Raw genomic sequence first — 23,647 nt, 5'->3', positions numbered from 1 at the left:
CTGATGCCTTCCTTAGCGCAAAAATCAGTGAAGTCCTTGTCAACATATTCTCCACCATTGTCTGAGCGCAACACTTTTATCCTCTTTCCTATCAGATTCTCCACTAGAGCTTTGAACTCTTTGATTTGACCAAAAACCTCATCCTTGGTTTTCAGAAAGTAGATCCAAGTCTTCCTGGAATGGTCATCGATGAAGGTGACGAAGTATTCGGCACCACTAAGAGATTTTGTAGTCACCGGTCCACAGATGTCTGAGTGTATCAATCCTAGAACACTCTTAGCTCTATTTTTCCTTCTGGAAAACGTTGCTTTGGCATACCTGCCCAAAGTGCACCCTCTGCATACATCATCTCATTCGAAACTTAGTTCTGGAATTCCTGATACTGTTTTCCTAAGAATTCTCAGAGCCCCATGGTGTAAGTTTCCCATCCTCCTGTGCCATAGTTCATTCAAATCTTTGTCTCGATTGTTTCCTATCAATGCCATTGGTGATTCAAGCTATAATTTATACAACCTGTTACTTTTGATTCCAATCTGGGCCTTCCTTTTCCAACTCAGGTGTTTGACTTATACTTTCTCCTTAATGAAGAAAATGTCATAGCCCTTGCTTTGAAGTTGAGATACAGAGAGTAAGTTCATCCCCAATCCTAGCACATACAGCACATTGGTTGCTTGAAGCCGCTTTCCTGCTTCAGTTTGAAAGACTACAGTACCTCTTCCTATTGGGATACACTTTGCCTTATTTCGCATGGTGATCTGAAAATTCATTCTTTCTTCCTGATAATCTGAAAAACATTCTCGAATTGCTGTCATATGCCAGGAAGCTCCACTGTCTATATACCAAACCTCAAAGGAGGTAGAGCTTGCTAGGAAAGCGCCTTCTTCTTCCAATATGGAAGCTAACAAATAATAATTATGGTCCATGTCCCTTGTGCCGTCTTCTGGAAACTTGCATGAGTCCCTTTGAGTTGATGCCTCTACATCATGCTCTTGACCCATAGTTGATTCTTTTCTCCTATTTCCGGAACTTGGCTATGATACCATGTGAAAATTTCTAATCTGAAATTCTATTGCAGCAATTGATTTGTTTCACCTACTTATTCTTCACAATAAGTTATTTACAAAATCGCTCCAGCAAATATTAAAATAAATTCTACTGCAGTTATCACATAATTACACAGAGAAAATACATGCACAAGAACCAATCACATCAACACAGTTGTTTTGGACAATTGTCCTCAGAAAAACCCAATGTAGGAAAACCGGTGCAGTAGATGAGGGTTTTATTAAACTTTAGCAACAATTGCTTTTACAAGGACTGATTTTACAGAGAAACTGAAAGAAAACACCTGAGACTCTCCCTTGGAACCTTTCTGACACTTTGGAGACCCTTTTCCCACTCTTATGTCACCTCTGCGTCACTCTGCGTGGCTTAGCATGGGTTTGAGTGGCTCTACGTCCCTCTGCGTTAGCCTACGTGAGGGCTACGTCTCTCCTCTGGACTGCATCTCACTCTTCTTTGTCTCTCAATGTCCCTGCATCACCTCCTCCTCAGTCACTCACTGTTGTTGATGCCCTCCTCTTCCTCCACCCTACAACTCCCCCTTTGAAATTGATCTCCTTCTCTTGAGAATTGATTTTCCTTGAGATACTGAGTATCTATCAGTGTGTCTCCAAATGATCCTCAAGTCAACTCTCATACTTTTCCTGTTGGTGAATCAACCACCGAGATTAAGTCTCTAATCAACGGCTAAGATTAAAACACACTTGATCCTCGTCTCTTAGAAGCTTCTCACCCTTATCTTTATTAATACCCATTAATATCTTTATTTTCCTAAGTTTAGACTTAGGAACCCATTAAAATATTAATTATTTTAATAACTCCTCATCCAGGTGGAATTTCTCAAAATAATTTCTAGTTCTTGGAGATATCATCTGCCTTATCCTCTCCTCCAAATTTCAAGGCTAGAGCACATCCGATGCTACCCAAAATCAACACTAGAGGCAAGGCACTAACCCACACAAAGCAAATTGTGTTGAGATTTTCGTTGTGCTTGTCGGGGTCAGCCATTCAGTGGATCAGTTGTGACTTGGAGACGAGGTAAACCCTCATATGTATTTCTTGCTACTAATATTTCTCTAATAAGTTAGTCGGTGTGAGACGCATCCTGTTGTATTCAGATTCTGCTTGCTTAATAATACAAACACTCTATATGTTGCACTGGCTTTCCCTCATTGGGTTTTTCCGGGGATGTTTGTCCAAAAATAATAGTGTCCCTCGTGTATTTGTCTAGTTCTATTTTCAGTTCATAATCTGTATGTATGTGTAGTCTGCAATAGTGTTTTCATCGTTGTTTAAATAATTAAATAACTCGTTGAATGTAAAAATAAGTAAGAGATGATAAACCAGTGATTGCAGTACGATTTCTAAAGTGTAGATTCAGAAATTTTCACATGGTATCAGAGCATTGCAGATCATAAGAGACTGAAGACACCAGCCGGGCGATCCAAAGAATTTTTTGCAGAGAAGCAACTGTCCCGAGTGACAATGTTGTTTCAAAGGCAGAGGAGCAGCTGTAGGAGTGACACACAGCCAGAGGAATGACGCAGAGGCTCACGCAGTGCCTGCATTAGCATTCCAAGCCTGTAGAGGGTGACACAGTACTCGATAGGAGCTCACACAATGACTGCATCAGCTCTCTGGACCAGCGTAGAGCCTAAGAGGCTCAATTTAGTCAGTTGTCGGGGTTGGAGAAGCAATGCAAATTCGATCAGTGGAGCTGGTGGGACGTTGTTGCTGTTGGTGCAAAACAGTGTCTGTGGAGACAAAGTTGAGGTAGAGGGAGTCACTGCCTTGACAGATTTCTAGCCAAAGAAATCTAGATCTGGGTTGCAGCAGCAAAGGAGGATTGGAGAGGAGTGATTCGACATTGGCCAGAGGATTTCCATGAAGGAAATCAGGACTCAGAGGGAGTCTAGAGGAGCTTGTTCCTTAGAGGGTTTCTTGCGCCAAAGAAATCCAGTTCCAAGTCTTGCTGGATTAGCAGCGGGAGAGGGAGAAGAGAACCAGTCCTATTTTTTTAGCAGAGATGGTGGTCAATGGACTAAGGGGTCAGGACAGATTGGATGGAGCATCCAATTTTGTCATTTGGAAGGCCAAGATACTGGCAATCCTAGACAAACGTCGCATCAAGGACTGTACCTTGAAAGTAGTTGTTGTTCTGGTCGATGTTGGTCCATTAAAGAAGTACGAGGAGGCCTAGGCGAAAGCCAGGTGCATGATCCTAGACGGGGTCAAAGATCATGTAGTACCATACTTTGCTGAGAAAGAAACAACAAAGGGAGACGTGGGAGACACTGACCACCTTGTACCAGGGCACTTCCATCCAACAAAAGATGTTATTAGAAAATCAACTGCGACAGTACCAGATGCAAAAGGGAGAAGAGATCGATCCCTTCCTCCTCAGGTTGCAAGGGATTAGAAACCAGTGGACTTCTGTGGGGTCTACACCAGATCCTGAATTCATGGTCAGGACTGCCCTAAATGAAGTCACCGAGGACTGGGAAACATTTGTCCAAAGTATCTTGGGCAGAGCGACTCTCCCCAGTTGGGAGGAGATGTGGGCATCTCTTCGACAAGAAGAGATCAGAAGGTTGACCAAGGCGAGGGTAGCGGGAAAGGAGCCCGGGTCAAGGAGGAAGAGGAGGATGCAACTCTCGCATCATCGATGGCAAGGGCAGCAGAAGCGGAAGAAGAAGGATATTTCCAAGGTCAGATGCTTGAAGTGTGGGGAACTTGGACATTATGCCACTCAGTGCCCCTGGAAGAAGGGCAAGGAGGAAGCTTCTTAATCGAAGGTTGCTCCAGCAAAAGCTGACAAGGAAGGCGAGGATGACGATTGTGCCATGAGTGCTCATGCGCCTCTGGGAAAGAGGTGGGGCAACATGGAGTTGTAGTCGAGAGGACTACATGAACCAAGGCAGGATCCTTGAGGTGCCCAAACTCTTGGATCACATACAGCTATGGGAGCCCTTAACGACAGTAGCAAAATGACGGGTGTCGGTTGGAGCGAGATGTGATGGAGTGATAGTGGCAGAGATAGAGTGCCAAAGTCTGAGGCAGCGCAGTGGATGTTGTAGAAGTCCGAGTGGCATAGAGCAGTTTGCAGCAACGCACTAGCAACAGAGAGTCAACACAGATAGCAACAGAGATAGCTTCAGCATCACGAGGCATCCAGACTGACCAGCATGTCAGTCTTTGGGTTAAGTTTCAGTTGTGTACTTCTCAATAACTGAGTTGTAGTGCAACAGTTAGCAGTGGTAGTGCTATGGGCAGCATGAGGCAACAATTTTGAGAGGGAGCTATAGTACAGATGTAGCAGTGCCAATGGAAAAGTCATGGGCGGCAATACAGGAAGCAGAAATGTAGTCAATGAAGGACATCAAGCCAAGCATCAGTAGCACAAAGGACCGATGCAGTGGATCAATGTAGTACTTCTGTTGAGATTCTAAGAAGTGTTACTAGAGCGCATTCCTCGCTAAGAGGGAGTGTTGATTTTGGGTAGAATTGGATGTGCTCTAGCTTCGAAATTTTGTGGAGGGGATAAAACACATAAGATCAACAAAACCCAAAAATCGTTTGGAGAAATTCCACCCAGATGAGGAGTTATTAAAATAATTAATATTTTTAATGGGTTCCTAAGTCTAAACTTAGGAAAATAAAAATATTAATGGGTATTAATAAGAATTTGTGTGAGAAACTTTTAGGTGACGAGGATCAAGTTTGTTTTAATATTAGCTGTTGATTAGGGACTTAATCTCGGTCGTTGATTCATCAACAGGAAAAGTATAAGAGGAGGCTTGAGGGTGAGTTGGAGATACACTTGAGAGATCAGTCGATTCGATTTTTCTGGGCCGATGTTTGCTAAGAAAATCAAACAAGTGATCTGTTGCAGTGAGGGGTAGTAGCAAAGAGTTGGATTGGAAAGGAGTTCCTAGCCAATGAGTAACAAGCAGAGAGGCAGCGCAGAGGCCTACGCAGCCCAGGAAGGAGCTCATGCAAAGCTGACGGAGGCCAAGACGGTTCTTTCATTGGCAGTGCGAGATAATCATTGGGAGTTCGAGATTTCGCTGGGAGTTTGATGTTCTGAGCCGGGAGGGCTGAAGTCGAAGCTCCTGTGAGCAAATTGATCCAGCAGAGAAGTGACGCAGTCTCCTAGAGGCAAGACGCTGGCCCACACAAAGCAAATTGTGCTAGGATTTTCGCAGTGCTTGCTGGAGTCAGCCATTCAGTGGATCAGTTGTGACTTGGAGAACGAGGTATGTATTTCTTGCTGCTGATATTTCTTTGATAGGTTAGCCAGTGTGAGAGACATCCTGTTGTACTCAGATTTTTCTTGCTTAATAATACAAACCTTGTATATGCTGCACTAGTTTTCCCACATTGGGTTTTTCAAGAACGCTTGTCCAAAAATAACAGTGTCCCTTGTGTATTTGTCTCGTTCTATTTTCAGTTCATGATCTGTATGTATGTGTCAAGGTTGCACGAAACGGAGAAACGGGTACGAGTTTCCGAAACGGGAAGCGATACGAAACGCGACCTCCCCAAATTTTGGAAACGGGGAAACGCGAATATATACATACATATATATATATATATATATATATATATATATATATATATTAGGACATTTAAGAAATATGTGCAATCATAAAGCATATATGATACATTCTAATTTATTACATTATGATAAAATTGTCAATTGTCAATGCATAAACTATAAGTATCTAAATTTACATCACATTTACTCATGAATAATCACATAATGAAAATAGAAATATCCAAAATCAACCATGAGAAATTTCTAATTTTTTGTCTCGTGCTTGATTGGGAATCTCCTCCTACATAGTCGAATGACCTTAGTGCTCTTGATTAAATACAAGTTTCATACCATAGTACCCTACATTCTCTTGATTATTGGGAGTCTCCCCTGCATAGAGGGCTTTGTTCTCTCGATTAAATACAAGTTCCATACCCTAGTACATGATAAAATCCAATGGAAACATTGCAATACCCCCAATCCTGAAATCCTGAAAAACAGATAAGTCTGTTGGATTTTGAGTGAGATCTAAAATTCTACTTTCTCCATATGAAATCCAATGAGGGCGAAACCACTCTCAAACATCCTGAGTCATTTCATGGTAATATTAAAAATTTAAGTAAAAGGATGAAAATGAAAAATAAAGGAGAATATCACTTTTACTTTAAGAATTTAACATTACCATGAACTGCATATCAACACTAAGGCAAAAGTTCACTTTTATAACTTTAGACAGGCATCTGGAAGCAACTAGAAGTCACTAGGCTAACGTAAGAATAGATTAGAAAACAAATTAAAAAAACACAAATGCTGAAACGTGGGTCATACGACCCTGAAACGCATTTCAGGCTGTACTGGCCACGTTTCAGTTTCGTGAAACATGGTAGTATGGCCTAAAACGCGTTTCAAGGCCGTACCAAACGCGTTTCAGCGTTTCGTACTCGTTTCCGTACGGAAACGCCCTCCTACCCCACGTTTCCTGCAACATAGGTATGTGTAGTCTGTGTTGACCACTGGAGTGGCACCTGATGATTACATGAAGACTCCATGCCCAAATATGATCCAGAGGACACTCGTACCATCAGATATCGTCAGTCAATAGAGTTTTTTAACTCTACTTCTATCTTCTCATCATCTTTCTTGTACCCAGATTCCACACCCTATGGGGAATTGTAATAAGTGATACTAGTAATGATGAGTTTTGAGTCTGTAACAGGCCTAGGATGTTGGGACTTGATTAGCAAACGAGTACACCTTGGAGTGTTTTTTTTTATCTAATTAATTATCTCTTCTTTTTTAGAGGCGGATAATTTTCTAGGTTTTTTCACTCATGTTTTACCCCAAAGCCGGGGTGACGGTTTAAAGATTGAGCCCCTAACACATCTTAGTGTCTAGAGTCGATGTATATTATCATACTAGATCACACAAAAAGTTTCGTGGAATTTGGCTAGGTCTAAGTAGGATTTTTTAATAATTAAAAATTTCCCGCAAAATGGGATTTTTTAATTATTTTCTATGTAATGATGTAAATAAGTGGTCTTAGGAAATGTCTGGGGCATGTGACTACTCGAAATTCATCCTCAGAGGCTCAGCATTATCCTAGGACCCACTTTCAGGGTCAAAAGGCAACTTATAGTCCCTCAAAAACCGATTTTCCTAGTGACAGTAGCAAAAATGAGGAAAAAAATTCAAAAAAATGAATAATTGGAAAAATTTATAAATTTTTCCAAAGTCAAAATAAGTCAAATTTTGACATGGAAATTATGTGGAGAGTCAAGGGTGATGTGGCAAGCATGTGGGACCCACCTCATAAGGTACAACAGGCTCAAGTCAAAAGTTTCAAGTCAAAGTCAAAGGGGCCCACAATGAGCTCATGAGAAGTACGTACAAGCAAATGTTTGAAGTGACTTTGATTTAATTCAAATCAAATGTTAATCAAAATCTAAAGTGAAAAGTTCAAAAAGAAATGGAGGGGACCCACTTCACCTCATTCCTTTGAATACGTATAACTCAACAAGGAGATAAATATGCACATGCCATAAATCAAAGATTTATAATTAAAGTTTCACATGTTACGCAGTCCAGCAAGAGGAAATTCCACGCAGATTTGTGGGCAGACAGTCAACACTCCACGATGGAAAATTGCTTCAGTTAATATGCAGTTGTCTTCTACACCAATCAGATGGAAAAGAATGTGTCGGTTAACAGCTCAACATTGCCAGTCACCTACAGCAAATACTCATATGCCAAATCAGATTACACGTTGTCCCAGTCAAATTTTTAATGCAGCTGTCAAAGTTATATACGCAGATTTGTGAAGCAGATTGGAAGGTTCAGTCAACGCATAAGTTATGGAGTGTGTCACCACTATTCTACGCCCATCCATCCACGTGTATAAAGCTAGCTACTTCAGCTCCTACGCAGATCAGATTTGGCAGCGAACAACAGTTTAGAGGCAGCCCATACGCACAGTTACACATCAGTCCTCAAGCATCAATGCTGGCAGAATTTTCGATATATACGCAGGCCTGATTTGGAGGATACGCAGAGGATAGTTTGTTGGCAGTTTGACAGGGAATTTACAGGAGTTATAAAGGAGACTTGTCCCACTTACTTCCACTCTTCTCACACATGTTTCTCAAGAGCATACGTACAAGAGATTTGAGGAGCAATCAAGGTGTAACTCACTGCCACCTTCAGCACTTGACATCAGTTTTCATCAAGTAACTAACCCACTTGGAGTTTGACTCAGTTTATCATTGGGATTGTCAGTCCATCTCCACTTGTCATTGGAATTTTTCTTGGGATCATCTCCCATTTTCTTATTTATATGAGTCTTGAGCTCTCATTCTGCATCATAGAACGAGCTATTGGGCTTGCAGAGACTCTGTTGGATTTTGTATTCATATTTCATATAAATAAATAAAAGTCTTTGGGGTTACTAGCTTCTCTTGTGGTGCATTCTTTGGCTGATGAGGTATACCTGCGTCATTTGATGTTATTATTCACTTGATTTTACATTGCTATCTAGTTGTTTTTTATTGTGCATTTCCCTGAAGGCATTATTGTCTAGGTAGGAGAGATTTGCAGCTATTTCAAATCTCCTTTGGGCTTGGTATATTTTGTGCTCTTGTTGTAGCTTGTTATTTTCAGTTGAATGACAAGCTCAACTTGGTTTCTATATGCCAAGTCTCTTTTGCACTAACAATTGGTTTGCAGGCATTTTTGTGTTCAGAGGATAGGTTGTCAACTCTATTGGAGTGTGAGGACTTCTTCGGTTGGAATAGTCACCTTCAAGGATATCAAAGATCCCACAAATTGTTCAAGCCAACAATCTCATAAGACATCAAGAGATTTATTTAAGAGGGGGTTTCTTGAGCCCTTTACTTCTTTTCTATCTTGAAAAATTATCATATATTTTCTTCTTTCATTTGTGTGCATATTGGTTTTATCTAGCATTTGAGGCCTTATTTCTTTTGCATGCTAACTCTTTTGCTTGCCTTCCTACAGGTGTTCTTGGAGGCAATTCAAGTTTGAAGAAAGAAAGCTAAAGCATAAGCTAAGTAACCCTTTTCCATTTGGAAACCCAAGTCAAGGTTACTTGGGCTTTCATTTGAAAGCATTTCACTTCATTCTAAGCAAAAAAAAAACAATTTCAATTCTTAAAGAGCAATACTTTGAAGGCACTGTTTGTTTATGTATTTCATGCTTATCTTATGTGTTTATGGTTATTGCTCATATCAGGTTTGCTTATAAATCTTAAATAAATAATCTATTTAACTCTAACAATTCTCCTAGAAACTCACATATTTTTTAACTTAACTTTTCATTGGGGACCACCCCCTACCTAACCTAGGAGATAGCTCAAATGGAGAAAGTCGGGATTAGTGTGACAACCCCTTCTCTGAGTTCCCTGCCACCAACCACACCTTGTGGGGTTAAAGGCTTTTCTCACTGACTTGTAGGTAGGTGTAGGCAGTAGGTTCAACAGTCTGCAATAGTGTTTTCATTGTTGTTTAAATAATTAAATAACTTGTTGAATGTAAAAATAAGTAGGAGATGATAAACCAGTGATTGCAGTAGGATTTCTGATGTGTAGATTCAGAAATTTTCACAAAATACACATTGTGTGACTCTTTTGACTTACAAAGCATGAAGAACATGCTTGATAAAACAATAAAAATAAATTTATTAATAAATACACTTCATTATAAACACCGACACTATTACATTCTCCAACACTCCCTCTTAACTAGAGAGGACTCAATAGGTCTATCTCAAGTTGAAATATTCACATAAGAAGAGATCCAAATTGATAAGCATCAAAAATCAATAGTCAACATTGTCACATTACGAAGGCCTTGACAAGTACACTCTATCTTTCCACAAATTAGAGCACAATGTTGGGAGGCTTTCCATAGGACACCACATCGCCTCACCAAGGTACATACTCTACCTAGGATACCCGAAGTATGTCTTTCATCGGACTATTTACCTCAAGGAAATGTCTGTCCTATTGACCACTGAAGTGTACCCAAAGATTCTTGAAGACTCCATGCCAAAGGATGTATCAAAGTCTTCATGTACCATCCGAGATCATCATATCACCAGAGTTTTTCAACTCTACTTCTTTTGGTCATCTTCTTATGTTGTACTCAGATTCCACAAACCCTGCGAGGATGATGTAAAGTGATGCTAGTATGATGAGTTGATTCATGTAACAGGCCTAGGTAACTTGGGACCTTGTCATCAAGCGAGCTTACTCTGGAAGGTTTTTTTCACTTGGTTAATTATTATATCCTTACGGGGAGGGGACTTAATAATTAATTGAGTTTCTTCCTCCAAGCATAACCCCAAAGACAGAGTACAGATTGAAGGCTTGAATCTAGTCCTAGTGTCTAGATTCATTGTATATTACCATACTAGATGACTCATAAATTTTCGTAGAGTTTGATTAGGTCTAAGGGTTATTTTTTAAATTTTCCGCAGGGTGGAAATTGGAATAAAATATGAATGTAATATGTAATAAGTGATTTCTAGAGAAGTTGTATGGGGTATGTGTGCTCAAAATTACACCTCTTACCTTCAATTTTCTAATATGACACATTTTGAGGGGTAAAAAATAAGTTTTAGACCCTCAAAACCCACTTTTCCTAAGTTTAGTGGGAAATTTGGCAATAAATTAAACTAGAAATAAATTAAATGGAGAAAAATAAATAACTCCATGTGACAAAATGACTTGGAAATTAACTCGAGTCAAAGGAATGAGACAAAGGAAAAGTGGAGGATGATTTGGCACCTTGCATCATAAATACATGGCCCACTCAAGGAAATCGAATTTCTAGCAATAAATGAGCAAGTTGCTTACCTGGAAAATTTGAATTTGTGTAGTTAATGCTCATTTGGGAGGATTTGGGAGAATATTTCGTAGATATTTTTGTGGAAATTTGTCCCCACATTGGTTCCCACCCATCTACACTTGTCATTTCATCATCTACCATGAGTTTGCTCAAGGAGGGCCTATGCATTCCTTGAGGAGATCTACGCATGGCTTGGAGGAGACAAGTTTGGAGAGGTGTCACTTGATGGCTTGATTGTTGGGAGTTGACTCCTCTTTCTCACTTGGCCTTGCTCATCTTCACACTTGGAGAATTTGATTTTTCTTGAGGATATCTTGATGCCACCTATGGAATTCGATTTGTTGGAGTCCTCACACTTGGAGTTCGATTTCCTCCCTTGGGATCTTCTCCATGGCCATTTGTCACTTGGTTGCTACATTGGGATTTTCTCCCATTTCTCTATATAATAGAGCTTTGTGCTCTCATTTTGTATCATTGTTACAAGCTATTGTGCTTGGGAAAGCTCTGCTCTTATGTACACTCGTTCTCAATTGCAATAAAAGACTTTGGGTTCATTCATGAGTTGTTCCATGATGATAGGATGACTATTGGTATAATTTCCTTTGTTCATGCTTTAATTCATTTTATTTCCATATGATATTGTAAATTTGTTAATGTAAAGCTATCTTGCATTTCCAATTGATTTGGGAGTATGCTCTAGGTGTGAAAATCTCTAGTTATTTTCCAATTAATTTCTAGAGTTTTCTTATCATTGCTTATTTGTTAAATCTATATGGGACTAATGTTTAATTGAAGTTTTGTAGAGAAAAATCTTGTTGGGATTCAAATATCAACCATGAAGGAAAGTGTTTGGAGAGACCAACCCAGTCTTGACATATTCACTAAGGAGTTCTCATTGGTTCTTTGAATTTCCATTGTTTTATCTTATAAAATAGTTTCTTGTAGGTATTTTCTTGGACATAGCTTGTGTACAAGAAAATACTTCATAATTTAAACATCTTTTTAAAAATTGTGTTTTCGTTGATCTATTTAACTATTTAAGAGCATTTCCCAAATTAGGCAAGTGATGGGTTTCACTCCCATCACTTGATTTAGTTTTGTATATTATTTTGTATAATACTTACATGATATTTTTACATTAATTATGTTTTAGTTTTGCAACCCATAGTTGGAGTTTTGACACAAGTGCCTTGATGAAAGACTATTGAAAACTCTACCTACCTCTCTTATGGGACCTCTCAAGCATTCAAGATCTGTTCCAAGGAGGTCGTGGACACTAGAAAGAGCTGCAAAGGAGGCTAGACTGTGGGTCCTTGTGGAGATTGTAATTTTCTCATTTTAGGAAGGCTTCTTTGGCCTTTCAGGTTGTTATTGTTTGGAGGGATATTATAGCTATTTCCAGCTCTCAATCTTGTACAAATTCCTTTCACCTTTTGGGCAGCCCTCTAAGAGGTTTTAACTCAATTGTAATATCATAATAAAAGATCTATTTTTCTTGTGGGAGCTTGGGTTCTTGCCCAGGGCATTCTTTCTCCTTATTTAGAAGGATGCTTTTGTGTGGTTGGATTACTTTTGCATCTCATAATTTCTAACTTTCCTTTTAGGCTCATTGTGCATGCTTTAAAATCAACACAACCTCACCATCACATTTTGATTTCTAAGTTAGATCTTGCTACAAGTTCATTTGATACTTTGTATTTTATTTTTCTTTGAAGTACAAGTTGATATATTGTTTTACAACAACTCACTTCTTACATGTAAGTATTAGGAGTTATGTGGCAAGTTTAATTTAGTTGCTTAACAATTTACTTTATTTGGGATACAATTGCCTCACTATAGGGTCATTTTTTATTTTGCTCACTTATTTTCCAAGCATACTTTACAAGCAAGAATTTCATATTTTTTAGCTTCATCTCATTTTCAGTTGCTATAAGTTTACGGTTTGTGGCATTTACTTGCAGCAATTTGCAATTCCATTTATTTATAAAGCTTATGTTTACATGTCTTGTACAAGTTTGAGAGAAATTTTTCAAGTTGTGTCATTGTGAGCACTTTCATTTACTTGAGGTAGTTTCCTTTTGCAAAGCATTAACACACTTGCATCACTTTAATTCACCTTCAAGCTAATTTCCTTTCCCAATTGAAGTTACATTTGCAATTTACTTTGAACATTATCTCATTTCCATTATTTTGAAGCATTGCAAATATCTCTTGGGAACATTTACTTGCATTAGATTTAGACATTTTTAGCATAGTTTGCATTTTAACTCAATAAACCTCCAAGCATAAGCTTGGTTGATAGACGTCATAGGAAAACTATTTTCTTAGGAAATTCTTTCAACTGGTACGAAGTAATTAATTGAGAAAAGTGAGAATGCTCTAGAAATTCACAGGGATTGAGTTTGAGATGACCTTAGTTGTTGATGGGGGTCTAATCATGGTCGTTGGTTCACCAACGAGAGATTATAAGAGCAGGACGATGGGTTGGAGATAGACACATTGAGTGAGTGGGTGATCTAGGCAGATCGAATTTCCCAAAGTACATAGATTCAAGCGGGAAGAGAATTCAAGCCAAAGATCAGTAGCAGAAGTAGAGGAGTAGTAGCAGAGATTCCAATGGAGGTTTCCAGTGCTAGAAGAGTCAACCAAAGGAGGTTGATTTATTCCACAGGAAGCTGCGCAGAGCCTCAAGAAGGCAGTTCGATTCAACCAGAGGAGAGTTTGATTTAGTTGCTGAAGACCAGGATAATTTTATAGAGGGTCGAAGAATCAATTCCATAGGCAGCAATAGGCAGGACATCTAATTTAGAGGAAATTATGTTAATTTTTGGGTAGCATCGAATTGCTCTAGCTCCGAAATTTTGTGGAGGGGCTAGAACACATGAAATCTCCAAGACCCAAAAATCGTTTCGAAAAATTCCACCCGGATTGTATTTTATTAAAATAATTAGTATTTTTAATGGGGTTCCTAAGTTTAAACTTAGGAAAATTAAACTATTAATGGATATTAATGAAAATATGGGTGAAAAGATTCTAAAAGATGAGGATCAAGTCTAATTTAATCTTATCCGTTGATTAGAGATTAGATCACGACTGTTGATTTCTCAACAAGAAAAGTATAAAGGAAGACTTGGGATCAGTTGGAGAATATACACACAGAGAGTAGCACTTGAGCTAAATCAAAATTCTGGGGCGTGGTTTGCTGAGAATTTTAGAGTGAGCTTCTAGTGCAGTGAGGGGCAGTTCGGCAATGGGACTTTTGTCCAAGGTCGAAAATACATAGCAGAGAGGCACCACAACACCAAGGAGAGACAACGTAGCTCCAGGAGGGTGACGCAGAGGCTGGAGAGTTGACGCAGTCATGCAGAGGCAGCGCTGGGATTTCTGTGAGGCATATCAGACATCTATTCAGCAGATCGATTTTTGCGCTGGGAAGGCTCACTGGGAGGGTGATGCAGTTCCAGCGCAAAGTTGGGAGCAGCCATCCCTACACAACATTGGGGATAACGCAATCACCTGTGGGGTTTGTTCATCCAGTTGTTGGATCCACCAAAATATCTGTCTCCGGATAGAGGTACTTCTGCCGGGTTTATTCTTTGTTGGGTGAGCCGGATTTGGCACCCTAGTTGTATTTAGAAATCTGCTTAATAATAAAACCCTCATATCTGTTGCACTGGTTTTCCCGCGTTGGGTTATTCTGGGGACATTTAGTCCAAAAATAAGTGTGTCCTTTGTATGGTTGTCCCATTTAATTTTTCAATGCTTGATTGGTATATTGGTGTAGGCTGCAGTGTATCTGCATTAATATTTTCTGAATGATTATGAATATAACTTGTTAAATGAAGAACACAAGTAGGTAATGCAAATCAGTTTACTGCAATAGGATTTTTGGTTCATTGGATTCAGAAATTTTCACATGGTATCAAAGGGATTGCAAATCAAGGAGGACTGAAGCCATTAGCGAAAGGACAAAGGAAAAATTTGTGCGTGAAGATAGCTGTCCCGAGAGACAGCGCAGGTTCAGGCCAAGAGAGCAGAGGAGGGGTGACGCAATCACCAAGGGAGGCTCACGCAGAACTTGTGTCAGCCTGATCGGTTGACATTGTTGCTGCAGAGGGCAGCGCAGTGGTTACTGGGCCAGCGCAGAGACTGTTGAGTCTCAGTTTTCCAGTTGTCGGGGGTGCAGCGCAGATATTATCTGGAGTTGCTGGTGGGGTGGTGATTCTGTTAGTGCATAATAGTACCTAGTGGCGCAGAAGCAAAGTAGAGGGGATCAGTTCCTCAAAAGATTTCTTGCCAAGAAATCTAGATCTAGTGTTGAGCAGTAGTAAAGAGAGATCAGAGGGGTGGTTTGACCGTGGTTGGCAAAAGGATTTCCGTGAAGGAAATCGAAATTCAGAGAGAGCTTGTTCCTTAGAGGATTTCTGGTGCCAAAGAAATCCAGATCCGAGTTTTGCTGGGGCAACAGCGAAAGAGGGAGAAGAGAACCAGTTTGACATTCATTTGGCAGAGATGGCAACCACATCTCCAGGAGGGAGGTGGGCTGATTTAGAGTTGTAGTTTGAAAGAGCTACAGAACGGGCAGGAGCCTTGAGGCGTCCAAACTCTTGGATCACATAAGGCTACGAGAGCCCTTAATGACAGTAGTAGAATGACGGAAGTCATTTGGTGCGAGGGATGATGGAGAAACAGTGGCAGAGCTAGAGTGCCAAAGTCTGAAACAACACAGTAGAGTGTTGCAGCAGTGCGAAGGCACAGAGAAGATACAACAGCAGCACAGTAGCATCAAAGGGTCAACATAGATTAGCAACACAGGTAGCTACAGCGTCAAGGGGCATCCAGACTGACCAGGATGTCAACTTTTGGGTGGCTTTTCAGTTGCTTACTTCTCAGCAACTGAGTAACAGTTAGCAGTAGAAGTGTTATGGGCAGCATGATGCAACATATTGAAAGGGAGCTATAGTACAGATGCAACAGTGTCATGGGCAGCAGTATAGATTGCAGCGGTGCAGTGGATGAAGGGAAGAAGGTTGAGCATCAACAGCGCAAATGACCGATGCCATGGATCAGGGTGATACTTCTGCTGGGAATTATTGTTGGAGCACATTCCTCGCTAAAAGGGAGTGTTGATTTTTGTGTAGCATCGGATGTGCTCTAGCTCCGAAATTTTGTGGAGGGGCTAGAACACATGAGATCTCCAAGACCCAGAAATCGTTTGGAAAAATTCCACCCGGATTGTATTTTATTAAAATAATTAATATTTTTAATCGGGTTCCTAAGTCTAAACTTAAGAAAATTAAAATATTAATGGGTATTAATGAAAATATGGGTGAGAAGCTTCTAAGAGACAAGGATCAAGTCTAATTTAATCTTAGCCGTTGATTAGAGATTAGATCACAGTCATTGATTTCTAACCAAGAAAATTATAAAGGAAGGCTCGGGGTCAGTTGGAAAATATACGCACACAAAGAAACACTTGAGCTAAATCAAAATTCTAGGGCGTGGTTTGTTGATAATTTCGGAGTGAGCTTCTAGTGCAGAGAGGGGAAGTTCGACAGTGGGACTTTCATCCAAGGCCGAGAATATGTAGCAGAGAGGCAACACAACACCAGGGAGAGATATCGCAGCTCCAAGAGGGTGACGCAGAGGATGGAGAGTTGATGCAGTCACGCAGAGGCAACGCTGGGGTTTCTGTGAGGCAGATCGAGCATCAATTCAGTAGATCTATTTCTGAGCTAGGAAGGCTCACTGGGAGGGTGACACAACTCCTAGAGGAGGTGACGCAGTTCCAGCGCAGAGCTCGGAGCAACTATCATTACACAGCACTGGGGATAGCGTAGTCACTTGTGGGGTTTGTTCATCTAGTTGCTGGATTCGCCAAAATATATGTCTCCGTATAGAGCTACTTTTGTCGGGTTTATTCTCTGTTGGGTGAGCCGTATTTGGCACCCTAGTTGTATTCATAAATCTTCTTAATAATAAAACCCTCATATCTACTGTACCGGTTTTCCTGCATTGGGCTTTTCTGGGAACATTTGGTCCAAAAATAAGTGTCATTTGTATGGTTGTCTCATTTATTTTTCAGTACTTGATCTATATATTGGTGTAGGTTGCAGTGTATTTGCATCAATATTTTCTGGATGGTTCTGAAAATAACTTGTTAAATGAACACAAGTAGGTAATGCAAATCAATTTACTGCAATAGGATTTCTAATTTGTTGGATTCAGAAATTTTCACAAATTCCAGGCAGTGTGAGTTACAGGATGCGTAAAGGTAGTGCAAAGGCCTACGCAAGGGTATTCTGAGGCCAACTTAAGTGGGCAGCTTGTTGCAGGAATGCTTGTGGAGAAGGGAAAATCTCCCTTAATAATTTTGCCAGTGTTTTCTCAGGAGAGGATTGCGAGTTTGCCATCCAGTTTATTTTACTCAAATTTTGCTACTGAAGAATAATAATAAAACCTTCATCTGTTGCACCGGTTTTCCCACATTGGGTTTTTCAGGGACTTTTGTCCAAAAATAATGGTGTCAAATTTTATTTTGTGTGTGCTCTTTATTTCTCAGTTCCAGTTTATTTTCCGTAGTAGTTTTATTGTGAAGAAATTGCAGTGTGATTTTTTTGTTATTTTTCTATAACAAAATAAACTGCATAATTAATCAGTTAGAAGAATAAATTCTACTTATTGCATTTCAAGGAATTTTCACATGGTATCAGAGCTATTTTGATCAGATCATGAGCTTAGTAGCCAAGAGGGAGAAATTTTGTAGTTCAAAAGGAGTCTGAGCGAATCTCTTCTAGATCTATGTAGAGGGCCAACCAGGCAGGTCGAATTGTTGGGCGAAAATTCGATTTCCAGATCTAGATAGGGGGAAAACTTCAATTTTTCCTAGTAGTAATTCTAGTAGGCAATGGTGTTGCCGAGAAGCAGTTTGGTAAGTAGATCAAAGATTTTGTTGAACAGACCTGGGCGCGGTGATTTTGCAGTAGTTCTTGCAGTAGCAGATTAGTGCTAAGTGGACGAGAAAAGCACACATGGAGGAATTTTTTAGAGGATTTCCAGATCCACCTAATAGGAGGAAATTCATGAATTTCAGTAGCAGAAGGCAATTGAAGAATAGATCTGTGCATTCCAGAAGGGAGTGCATGTAGTAGAATAGGGTGTCTAGCAGGAAAGGGAGGAGATTCCTGTTTATTTTTCCAATTTTGAGTTTTGTTGAAATGGCCTCAGCAGGACTTCAAAATCAAAACAGACTTGAGGGACCCTCAAATTATTGTATTTGGAAAACCTGAATGATTTTTTGCTAGATGAGCACGGTTTGAATATGCATGTAGAAAGAGTTATAGCCATACTTACAAATCCGCAGCAACTAGAGAATCACAATAAGGATATGGCCACGGTGAAGTGGTTGATCCCCGATGGAGTTGGAGATCATATAGTCTTGCATTAGCTACCAAGAATACGATAAAAGAAATGTGGGATGTTGTCGCAACACTTTTCCAGAATCCTTCTGAGAACCGAAAGATGTTATTGAAAGAGAAGTTGAGGACCAATAGGGTGAATAAGGGTGAAGGAATCACTCCTTATCTCACTAGAATTCAGAATGTTTGAGATGAGCTTGTAGCCATTGGAGAGATACCTCCAGAGAGTGAACTAGTGTGTACAACTCTCAACGGTTTCACCAAGGAGTGGGAAACTTTCTTCCAAGGTATTATTGAACAAGATCAACTACATGAGTGGGATCGACTATGGGTTGATTTCACACAAGAAAAGATGAGGCTTGTTCTGGTTGAGAGTAATATTAGTGGCAACAACAACAAAGGACCGAAGAAGGATGAGGAGAACGTAGCCCTTACATTAAAGGGGAAGGCAAAGAAAGGTCCAAGTTAGGGACAAGGCTCACAAGGAGGAGAGAAGAAAAAGAAAGATTTGTCAAAGATTAAGTGCTTCAGATATGGTGAGTTTGGTCACTACAATACCTAGTGTCTGAAGAAGAAGAAGGATGAGGAGAAGTAGGAGCAGGAAACAACTTCGACAAAGAACAACGAGTTGTCTTGTAGGTTGGAGGAAAAATTTGCTTTGTATGCAATTATACCTCTAGGATAGAGATGGGGAGATCTTGAGCTCTAGAGTTGTAGAGGTTTGGGCACGATCCATATAAGGAGCAACAAGCTGATCTAGTTGCTGCAGATTCTTCATAAGGATCAACACCCTTGCTACAGGGGCCCACAGTTTTCAGTAGCAGATAGATCAGTGTTCAACATGGCACAATCGGATCTCAAGGGACAATTGCAAAGGCTATTTGCAGTCATATGCTTAGGGGCACACAACCCGTCTGGGTGCAAACAGATACTTAGTAGACAATGCATAGGCTAGTTGCAGTCAAAGACTCAAGAGACAATTGCAAAGCCAATCTAGGGACACCACTGATTTAGAGTTCATTTCTCAGTTGCAATAGTTGCAGTAGCATGAGATCAGCAGCAACATAGAGCAGTGTTGGTAGCAGTACAGGAGTACAGTGAAGTGTCAGCAACAACGCAAATGTAGGGTGGTTCAGCTACAGAGTGGAAAATGAATCAAAGTATGTGCAATAGTTGATGGACATTGGCAATTTGTCACAGTTGTCAAACATCACCAATGTGAGGGAAGATGCTATGGGATAAAGACAATACAACACCTTCCTCGCTAAGAGGGAGTGTTACTTTTTGTAGCATTGAATAGGTGTTCTAGTCTCGACTTTGGCCATAGAGACTAAGAAACACAAGATCTCCAAAACCCGGAAAATGTTTCGAGGGAAAACACCTAGAGACAACACAATTAAATTAATTGGTCGATAATTAAAAATGCCCAAGTCTAACATAAGGAAATCGATTAATTAAAGTGAATTAATTGAGAAAAGTGAGAATGCTCTAGAAACTCATAGGGATTGAGTTTGAGATGATCTTAGCCATTGATGGAGATATAATCATGGTCGTTGGTCCACAACAAGAGATTATAAGAGCAAGACGATGGGTTGGAAATAGATGCACTGAGTGACAAGGCAATCAAGGTAGATCGAATTTCCCAGAGTGCAAAGATTTAGCCAGGAAGAGAATTTGAGCCAGAGATCAGTAGCAGAGGTGGAGGAGCAACAACAGAGATTCCGGTGGAGTTTTCCTATGCCGGAAGAGTCAGCTAGAGGAGGTCGAGTTATTCCACAGGGGGCTGCGCAGGGGACTGCACAGAGCCTCAAGGAGGTAGTTCAATTCAGCCAGAGGAGAGGTTGATTCAGTTGTTGGAGACCAGGATAATTTTCCAAAGGGTCAGAGAATCACTTCCAAAGGCAACAACAGGCAGGATATCTAATTCAGAGGCAGTCCAGGCAATGCAAGTTACAGGTTGCACAAAAGCAGCATAGAGGCTTGTGCAGGGGTATTCCAGGGCCAATTTAAGTGGGAAATTTATTGTAGGATTGCTTGTGGAGAAGGGAAAATTTCTCTTAATAATTTTTCTAGTATTTTCTTAAGAGAGGATTGCTAATTTGGGATCCAACTTATTGTACCCATATTAGGCTATTGAAGAATAATATTAAAACTCTCATCTGCTGCATCGGTTTTCCCACAGGGTTTTCCTAGGGAGTTTTGTCCAAAATAATGGTGTCAAATTTATTGTGTGTGTGCTCTATATTTATTAGTTCTAGTTTATTTTCCGCAATATTTTTATTGTGAAGAAATTGCAGTGATTTATTGATTATTTTGCCGTAACAAAATAAACTGCATAATTAATTAGTTAGAAGAATAAATTCTAGTTGTTGCAATGCAAGGAATTTTCACAGAGAGAAGTGTCCAACTTTTGGACCCACACTCTAGTTGAGCTCTTGGCTGACCCACCAAAATTTGGAAGTGTGACCTTCCTTGCTACCTTCTGCACCTCTTGGTTCAACTGTCCTCCTCTATAAGATGTTCCAGCTCGAGTCTTGCATCTCTTCTTGAGGTGTATAAACTCCCCAAAAGACATCACGCGTTGAATCTTGGGATCCGGCCCCTCCTACTCATTAATCCCTGTCTCCACAGAATGCACCAAATCTGCAACAAGATTTGATTCCCTATCTCCAGCTCATCCATAAGTTGTGGCATAATGGGATGACTAGCCTGGCCAATAGGCTGTTGAAAGGTACGCTCATGCGTGTGGTGGCTCCTAACTCCTGCTTTGGAAGCCCCATCTCCATTATGGTCATGCCTTGGTTGATTCTGAACTTGCAGTCCCATCATCACTACATCATATCCATCATCAACTGGCCCTGCCTCAACATCTACGGACTTACCCTCAACAACTCATTCATAACCTAGTTTTGACCTCCTTGCCTTGGTTGCTCATTACCTTCATTACCACCTTGGCCCTCCATGCATTCTCTAGCGTTGTCAAGCTCTGTATCAGAAAAATGATCAGGTTCTTCTCCTCTTCCACGTCCTCTTCCTCTACCCCTGCCTCTACCTCTTTGGAAGACTAGACCTTGGTATCTAGGTGGCATCACCTATAAGTTTTCTCCCACACTAGCCAAGAACATGCTTTAATACCACTATAATGTCCCAAACTAGGAAATACAATGAATATCAAATACATGCACTAAGTGTAACAAGGAAATCCACACATGCAAGCACAAAATTTACACAAGCAGATATAAATTAGTGAACCATAGAATAACAGCCATAAATCTGAGCCATTTTATTGAATTTCAACTGGAACTAAGCACAATAGAGTGAAATGATAAACCCTAAGCTTGCTACTGTAAGCATGCAATACCCAGGTGAGGATCTAAGTAAAAACTCCAACTGAAATGGTCCAATTTGCCCAAACACACTGCTCAGAATTTTTTTTGTTACTGTTGTTGGAGGAAAATTGTGAAATAACCCCTCAAACCTGCTCCAAAAATTCTGAAAAATTAGAAGAAGGCTCCTCACACCCCAATCAACAAAACCCATAAATCATTTGGGCAATTTCCAACTGACTCGAAATGCCCAAATTAGTGCGAATTTCCCAGCTAATGTGTTCTATGTCCACCCTAAAATCTCTGTTGTAAAATGGCTCCAATTTTCTCCCTCTAGCTACTAGAAACTTCTCTGCAAAATTCCTGTGGAAATTAGTGTGAAATCTCAGCCCAATCCCTGCACAAAATCTCCGCTTCAACCTATGTGTTGTAGAATACCTAGAAAAACCCTTGCACAGGTCCTAGAGGAAGAAATTCAGTCCTCCTAATAGCAGTGCTCTCAGCCCGGAAATATCTCTAAGGAAACTCGTCCTCCACTAAGGAAATGTTTTGCAAATTCTCCAACCTAGAATCCACCAAATACCTGCTCTCCAAAACACCACAAATTCCTCAACTGCATCCTCCTCGAACTCGCACTAGTTGAAGGATCTCTGCAAATCGGCCCTCCAAATGCCAATTTTCTGCTCTCAAATCTTCTTCTAGAGCGACACTCGAAGTTCATTGAAGAAGAGATGGAATTCCCTCTTGGAAATTCCTTGTGCTAAACAACACTGGTTGGCTTCGCTAAACAACTCAAAAAACTCTCTAATTTCTGAAAATGAAATGCCAAAAGATGCAAAAAAGAGGCTCCTTTCTTCCTTTTATAATTGCTTCTCACCTCTTCCTTGTGGGATCCACCAATTCAATCCCCCTTCTCATTCCCTTTCCTTGTGGTTCGATTCTCCGTTTTGAGTGGGCCCCACATCCCATTACCACTTTAATTTTTCTTATTTCCTAAGTGTAGCCTTCTTTTATTTCCAAAAATTAAATTGATCCTCCACAACCCACTTCTCCTAAGTTTATATGCCAAAAATATTTATTAATCACCAAAATTGGGAATTCCCTTAGCAAACTTATTAATTGGGGACATGACAAATCCATACTAGAATGCCAAAAACATTAAATGAAAAGAACTTGTATGCAATAATGGTTAATGTACATAACAATAGATGAACCCACTGATCAAACTGATCCGAATTTAAACAAGAATGCAAAAAATTACAGAGATAACCATAAATACATAGATGCAACAGAAATAATACTTCATTCCATTAATGTAAAACACTGAAATATGCTTACAAACATAAATGAAAATAAACTAGCTCGGGTGATGGCAACTTATCTCTGAGGAGAGATGTGGTGACTACATGCCTCTAAACTGCCTTACAATGAGACTCAAGGGACTTTTTATTATTGAACAATAAGAGCAAACCCTAAACAACCAAAACCCTAACCCGAGGAGATGTAACGCCAAGAGTTTATGGGCCCTGTTGGGGTTAGTTGGGCAGCCAACTTCCCTAAGCCATGACTTGGTCATATTATCTCTATTTGACGCACATGATACCCCGTTGGAAAGATATCTCCAAGGACTACGACGAAAAAAATGACTTATTATTAGTCGCTGGCAGTAGATTGCCAAAAAAACGTCGTTTAGGGCCTCAAAACTGCTCTGGAAGTTTAGGACCCGAAAAAACTGCTAAAAATAGTAAACTGTGCTACAATTAAGGAAACTGAAAAACTAAAAGAAACAATGGTGGGGGTCCAAGTGGAATTGGCGGGTGGCCACCAATATCCACCTAGATCACAAATAGTGGGCATAACACATTTGAGGCTGCTATCTATGGATCATGTGAGGTGGCTAGTTGGAAATCTGCATCGTAGGAGAAAATTTTTCTCCTAGGGCTA

General features: G+C 40.1%; 1 protein-coding gene and 1 long non-coding RNA gene across 2 annotated transcripts in view; one reads left to right on the top strand and one right to left on the bottom strand.

The window, feature by feature from the left end:
* LOC149236320 (uncharacterized) overlaps positions 1–23,647 on the top strand; it is a 279,299-nt gene that overhangs the window by 224,112 nt on the left and 31,540 nt on the right. The window lies entirely within an intron of this gene.
* LOC149236321 (nucleoside hydrolase 3-like) overlaps positions 1–23,647 on the bottom strand; it is a 258,179-nt gene that overhangs the window by 223,395 nt on the left and 11,137 nt on the right.

Source organism: Pinus tabuliformis, chromosome 8 (genome assembly GCF_031772625.1).
Source record: "Pinus tabuliformis cultivar Carrire ecotype Pingquan chromosome 8, CPIR1, whole genome shotgun sequence".
NCBI classification, from domain to species: Eukaryota; Viridiplantae; Streptophyta; class Pinopsida; order Pinales; family Pinaceae; genus Pinus; species Pinus tabuliformis.
The sequence above is the reverse complement of the archived record's forward strand: the minus strand, read 5'-3'. Positions and strand labels throughout refer to the sequence as shown.